General features: G+C 49.6%; 1 pseudogene; it reads right to left on the reverse strand.

Annotated features, from left to right (window-relative positions):
- LOC119354558 overlaps positions 1–7,168 on the reverse strand; it is a 16,870-nt pseudogene extending 9,702 nt beyond the window's left edge.
- Positions 7,169–7,483: the final 315 nt, after the last annotated feature.

Genomic DNA, 7,483 nt, shown 5'->3' on the forward strand with positions numbered 1-7,483 from the left:
GCTGCTGTCGCGCTCGCTTGCCTCTGACCTCGCCTTGCCTCGCCTCCGGCCGGCGCTTGACCGCACCCCCCGCGCCGCTCGCGCAAGTTCTGCTCGCACGCCTCCTCCCGCGTCCGTCGTCGACGCTCGCCTTAGCTCCGCTCCGGCGCCGATCGCCGCATGTCCTCCCGCACCCCTCCACTCGTTGGTGGCTGCTGCTGCCCGCCTCCACTCGTCGGCGGCTGCGGCGCCACACTGCTGCCCCGGATGCCTCCCCTGTCGGGCGCCCGGCGCCCGTCGCCCGTACTCGCCCCATCGGGCGCCCGTGCCCGTAACCCGTGTGCCCGCCCTGCTAAGGCCCTTTGGGCCACTGCCAAACGGGGCCCACGCCCCGCCCACAGAACATTTTTTAAAAGTTATTAATAAACAAAAAATATATATAATTAAATTAATAAAAAGAATTAATTAAATAAATAAAACTTAATTAATTATGTAATTAATTAATTAACTTAATTAAGACTGTTTAGTTAACTAATTAACTCTAATTAAACCTGCTAATTAAATGTTAACAAATAATTAGGTAGTAGTCTATGACAATCAGGACCCACACGTTAGTTGACCCAGTCAAACACACTGTTGACTGCTGACATCATGATGATGTCATGCTGATGCAGTAAACCTGTTTTTAGTTAAATTAAATCTGTTAATTCCAAAAATGAATTAAAACTTTAGAAAATTAATATAAAATAAACCATATATCGGATGAAAATACTTTGTACATGAAAGTTGCTCAGAACGATGAGACGAATCCGGATACACAGCCCGTTCGTCCGCCACGCATACCTAGCATAGCGAACACGCAACTTTCCCCCTCCGGCTCATCTGTCCGAAAATGCGTAACACCGGGAATACTTTCCGGATGTTTCCCCCCTTCACCGGTACCACCTCGTACCGCATTAGGGCACACCTAGCATCACGTTTTGTCATGTCATGCATCATTATGCAGCTGTTTGCATTATATTTATTGTTTCTTCTCCCTCTTCTCTCGCTAGACACCGAGACCGACGCTGCTGCTACCCAGTACGACTACAGTGTTGACGACCCCTCTCTCTTGCCAGAGCAACCAGGCAAGCCCCCCCTTTGATCACCAGATATCGCCTACTCTTTTCTCTATACTGCTTGCATTAGAGTAGTGTAGCATGTTACTGCTTTCCGTTATTCCTATCCTGATGCATAGCCTATCCTTGCTACTACTGTTGTTACCATTACCTGCTATCCTACTGCTTAGTATAGGATGCTAGTGTTCCATCAGTGGCCCTACACTCTTGTCCGTCTGCCATGCTATACCACTGGGCTGTGATCACTTCGGGAGGTGATCACGGGGATATACAATATACTTTACACAGTTACATTACCTGTGATACTGTTCGGAGATGGGGGCTGAAGGGGCAGGTGGCTCCATCCCGGTAGAGGTGGGCCTGGGTTCCCGACGGCCCCCGACGGTTACATTGAGGCGGAGCGACAGGGCAGGTTGAGACCACCTAGGAGAGAGGTGGGCCTGGCCCTGGTCGGCATTCGCGGATACTTAACACGTTTAACGAGATCTTGGTATTTGATCTGAGTCTGGCTACTGGCCTATACGCACTAACCATCTACGCGGGGACAGTTATGGGCACTCGACGTCGTGGTATCAGCCGAAGCACTTCGTGACGCCAACGACTGAGCGGCGCGCGCCGGGTTGGACCGCGTAACGTGACTTCCTTTGTAATGGAGGTTGCTAGGTCTGCTCTCCGGCCGCGTACGCAACGTGCAGGTGTGCTATGGGTGATGGGCCCAGACCCCTATGCGCTTAGGTTTAGACCGGCGTGCTGGCCTCTCTGTTGTGCCTAGGTGGGGCTGCGACGTGTTGATCTTTCGAGGCCGGGCATGACCCAGGAAAGTGTGTCCGGCCAAATGGGATCGAGCGTGTTGGGTTATGTGGTGCACCCCTTCAGAGAAGTTAATCTATTCGAATAGCCGTGATCTTTGGTAACAGGACGACTTGGAGTTGTACATTGACCTTATGACAACTAGAACCGGATACTTAATAAAACACACCCTTCCAAGTGCCAGATACAACCGGTGATCGCTCTCTCAAAGGGCGACGAGGGGAGGATCATCGGTTAGGATTATGCTATGCGATGCTACTTGGAGGACTTCAGTCTAATCTCTTCTACATGCTGCAAGATGGAGGCTGCCAGAAACGTAGTCTTCGAAAGGACTAGCTACCCCCCTTATTCCGGCTTTCTGCAGTTCAGTCCACATATGATACCCTTATTCCATTTGATACCAATGCATACATATGTAGTATAGCTCCTTGCTTGCGAGTACTTTGGATGAGTACTCACGGTTGCTTTCTCCTTCTTTTCCCCTATCCCTTCTACCTGGTTGTCGCAACCAGATGTTGGAGCCCAGGAGCCAGACGCCACCGTCGACGACGACTCCTACTACACCGGAGGTGCCTACTACTATGTGATGCCCGCTGACGACGACCAGGAGTAGTTTAGGAGGATCCCAGGCAGGAGGCCTGCGCCTCTTTCGATCTGTATCCCAGTTTGTGCTAGCCATCTTATGGCAACGTGTTTAACATATGTCTGTACTCAGATATTGTTGCTTCCGCTGACTCGTCTATGATCGAGCTCTTGTATTCGAGCCTTCGAGGCCCCTGGCTTGTAATATGATTCTTGTATGACTTATTTTATTTGTAGAGTTGTGTTATGATATCTTCCCGTGAGTCCTTGATCTTTATCGTACACATTTGCGTGCATGATTAGTGTACGGTCAAATCGGGGGCGTCACAACTACTAGAACCAACAATATTGGATTTAGCATGATCATTGTTACTGCTAGAGGAAGAATCTTTCTTGTTCTTGTTACTAGACTTGACTTGAGGCATGTAAGTGGATAAGAGTAAACGCTTGGCAATGTAAGAAGAACTTTTCTTGCGGAGATCATCATTGATTGCTTTTAAGAACTCATGCTCTTGCTCAAGATTGAGCTTTTCAAAGCGTAATTTCTCATGAGCTCTTAAAAGTTCTCGATGATCTTCGAAGATAGTTTCATGAGCTAACTTAAGAGTGTTTAGTTCTTTAGTTAGAGCCTCAATCTTCTCCTTATCATTGTCATTCGTTTTATCTTGATTAGCATGATTAATTGACGTTTCATCATAGTATTTATCACTAGAGTTGTCAACAAGCAAATCATCACCTAACAAGTCATCTTCATCACTATTGAAATCAACATACTCGGGGTGTGTTATCTTAGGACCTTTGGCCATGAAGCATCTTCCAATTCCTTCATTTGGTGAGTCAAATATGTCGTAGGAGTTGGTTGACACAAGTGCTAGACCGGCAACACCTTCATCTTGAGTATCTACGGAGTCGGAGTAATAACTTCTCTCGGAGTGGCTGTCGGAGTCGGAGCCGGATACCCATTCACCAACATGAGCTTGATGTCTTCGTTTTGTGTAGCTCCTTGATGATTTTTCCTTCCTTTCCGAATCCTCGCTTCTCCGTGAGTATCTTCGTTCATAACGATCATCTCTACTCCTTCTCTCTCTTGGTGGTGATTCTTTGCTTCTTCTTTTTGGAGAATCTTCTCTTCTCTTGTAGGGAGCCGTACACTCATTGGAATAATGTCCTGGTCTTCCACAACTGTAGCAGTTTCGCTCTCGACTAGAAGATCTTTTGTCATTGTAGGACCTTGACTTGAAGCTTCTATGTTTGCTTCTACTCTTGTAGAACTTGTTGAAGTTCTTCACCATTAAGCTCAATTCTTCATTGAAGTTTTGTTTCTCACTTGATGATGTAGGGGCTTCACATGAGGCTTTGTAGGCACCACTTGATTTGTTGTGAAGTTCCTCTTTATCCTTAAGTGGCATCTCATGAGCAACAATTCTTCCAATCACCTCCGTTGGCTTGAGATCTTTGTAATTGGGCATCATTTGGATCAATGTGCACACGGTATCATATTTTCCATCCAAGGCTCTTAGAATTTTCTTGATGATGAATCTATCGGCCATCTCTTCACTTCCTAAGCCGGCAATCTCATTTGTGATGAGAGCAAGCCTAGAGTACATTTCAGCGACACCTTCACCATCCTTCATTTTGAACTTGTCAAGTTGACTTTGAAGCACATCCAACTTGGATTCCTTGACGGAGTCGGTACCTTCGAACATATCAATCAAAGTGTCCCAAATTTCCTTTGCATTCTCAAGACGGCTGATTTTGTTGAATTCTTCGGGGCACAATCCGTTGAAGAGAATATCACAAGCATGGTTTGGTTCTTTCCCATCAAAGAAGTCACCTTGCAAACCAACACACACAATAGCCCAAACGGCGGGGTTATGTCCAAGAATATGCATTTTCAGTTTATGCTTCCAACTAGCAAAATTAGTACCATCAAAGTAAGCACCTCTACGGTGAAAATTTCCCTCGCTAGACGCCATACTCTCCTAGGTTGTGAAACCAAGGCTATGACCACCAAAAGCTATGGAGATCAAAGCAAATGGAGACCAAAGCTCTGATACCACTTGTAGGATCGAAAGTATGTCTAGAGGGGGGGTGATTAGACTACTTGACCAAATAAAAACTTAACCTTTTCCCAATTTTAGTTCTTGGCAGATTTTAGCTATTGTAGGACAAGTCAAGCAATCATCATACAATTCAAGCAAGCATGCAAAGAGTATATTGGCAGCGGAAAGTAAAGCATGCAACTTGCAAGAATGTAAAGGGAAGGGTTTGGAGAATTCAAACGCAATTGGAGACACGGATGTTTTTCCTGTGGTTCGGATAGGTGGTGCTATCCTACATCCACGTTGATGGAGACTTCAACCCACGAAGGGTAACGGTTGTGCGAGTCCATGGAGGGCTCCACCCACAAAGGGTAATGGTTGCGCGAGTCCACGGAGGGCTCCACCCACAAAGGGTCCATGAAGAAGCAACCACCCACAAAGGGTCCACGAAGTAGCAACCTTGTCTATCCCACCATGGCCATCGCCCACGAAGGACTTGCCTCACTAGCGGTAGATCTTCACGAAGTAGGTGATCTCCTTGCCCTTACAAACTCCTTGCTTCAACTCCACAATCTTGTCGGAGGCTCCCAAGTGACACCTAGCCAATCTAGGAGACACCACTCTCCAATAAGTAACAAATGGTGTGTAGGTAATGAACTCCTTGCTCTTGTGCTTCAAATGATAGTCTCCCCAACACTCAACTCTCTCTCATAGGATTTGGGTTTTGTGGAAAGAAGATTTGAGTGGAAATCAACTTGGGGAAGGCTAGAGATCAAGATTCATATGGTAGGAATGGAATATCTTGGTCTCAACACATGAGTAGGTGGTTCTCTCTCAGAACATATGAGTTGGAATTGTGTATGTGTTCTGATGGCTCTCTCCACGAATGAAGAGGAGGTGGAGGGGTATATATAGCCTCCACACAAAATCCAACCGTTACACACAATTTTCCAATCTCGGTGGGACCGAATCAACAAACTCGGTTGGACCGAAAAGGTAAACCTAGTGTCCGTTAGAGATATTCGGTGGGACTGACATGCAACTCGTAGGACCGATATGGTTAGGGTTTGGGCATAACGTAATCTCGGTGAGACCGATTACACAAACTCGGTGAGAATGATTTTGGTAATTAGCTAACCAGAGAGTTGGTCAGGCAAACTCGGTGGGACCGATTTGCTCTTTCGGTGAGACCGAAAAGTTACAAAATGGAAACACTGAATTTACATTGCAATCTCGGTGGGACCGATTCGCTCTTTCGGTGAGACCGAAAAGTTACGAAAGGGAAACAGAGAGTTTGCAATCCCATCTCGGTGAGACCGAGATCCCTATCGGTAGAACCGATTTGCTAGGGTTTGGCAGTGGCTTATGACAAGTGAAACTCGATGGCACCGGATAGAAAGAATCGGTATGACCGAGTTTGGCTTAGGGTTTAGGTCATTTGTGGATATGGGAAAGTGGTTGAGGATTTAGGAGCATATCACTAAGCACATGAAGCAAGAGGCTCATTAAGCAACACCTCATCCCTCCTTGATAGTATTGGCTTTTCCTAAAGACTCAATGTGATCTTGGATCACTAAAATATAAAATGAAGAGTCTTGAGCTTTTGAGCTTGAGCCAATCCTTTGTCCTTAGCATTTTGAGGATTCCACTTTCACATCCATGCCATGCCAATCATTGAGCTTTCCTGAAATAGTCATCTTGGAATAGCATTAGCTCAATGAGCTATATGTTGTTATTAATTACCAAAACCACCTAGGGATAGTTGCACTTTCAGATCTGCTCTGGACCGGGACTCTGGTGTCCGGCGTCCAACGACCTGCAGAGAGCCCTGCAGAGAGGCATCCGACGTCCAGTGGGGAGTCGGCGGATCCGGCGACCTGCATAGATCCCTGGGCGTCGTGGGCGACGAGCTTCCCGGCAAGTGCAGCCCGGCTACCCCATGGCCCCGTCCCTCGTGCAGGCTCGGGCGCTCGGCTGATGACGGCGTCCGGTGGGGAGGCGGCGCTCGGCGAGGACCCAGCAACGACGAGGGGGCGGGGAGGCGGCGCCGGACTAGGAGGTGGCGTCTGGCGGCCGGCGGCTAGGTTATTGGGTGGCCGCTGCTCGTGCACCTGATGTGCTTCGTGTGCGTGCGAGCGTGCGGGAGGCTGGGTTAGTCACCGATTCTTAGATGGGTTGCCTGTTGGACCGTTTTTTCTGGGCTGGGCCTAAGAAATATTTTGAAGCCTAGTAGTAAAAAATCCGCGAATTTGGAGGGTAGGCTCAAGCCTATCAAAGCCTGCCTGGTGAACTCACCACTGACCCCTCCCCAGGTTGGCGCGGCGGGTTGGACGGTCCGGGGGCGTCCTCGTCCTCGTCGCTGTTGAGGATCACCACGCCGTGCTTGTCCTCGCACCCACGCTTGCGGGCGACTATCTCCTCCAGGGCTCGGCGCTGCCGGACCATCTCGTCGCGGAGGTAGTCGTCCCACGCCCACTTTAGGGCCTCCTCGTAGGAGAAGCCACGCCGGACTATGGCCTCGTACTCTGCGGGGAAGCCGGGCTCCATCTTCGGCCTGACGAGGATGAGGCGGCCAGAGGTGGGGGAGGAGTCGGTGATGCGGACGCCGGAGCTGCGGGTGCGGTGGCTGACCGGCATGTCCTGGGGCTCCGGCTTGATGGGGCGGAGGCAGGGAGAGTCGGTCGAGCGGCCGGACGAGGAGGAGGACACCCCCGGGTCCATGCACCTCGGCGTCCACGAGCTCCCACGCCGGCGGAAGAAGGACATGGGAGCGGGGTACTCCAGCCTGGGCGTGTTGCCGCCCTCGATGTACTCGAGGACGGCCTCCAACGTGCGGCCGGGCACGCCCCACCATCGGCGGCGGCCTTCGGAGTTGAGCCTCCCGGAGGGCACGACGCCGTTGGTGGCCTCGAGCTGCTAGGCGTGGCGGCGGCTGAAGTAGGGGTCCCACAG

The sequence above is a fragment of the Triticum dicoccoides genome, chromosome 1A, assembly GCF_002162155.2.
Source record: "Triticum dicoccoides isolate Atlit2015 ecotype Zavitan chromosome 1A, WEW_v2.0, whole genome shotgun sequence".
Lineage (NCBI taxonomy): Eukaryota > Viridiplantae > Streptophyta > Magnoliopsida > Poales > Poaceae > Triticum > Triticum dicoccoides.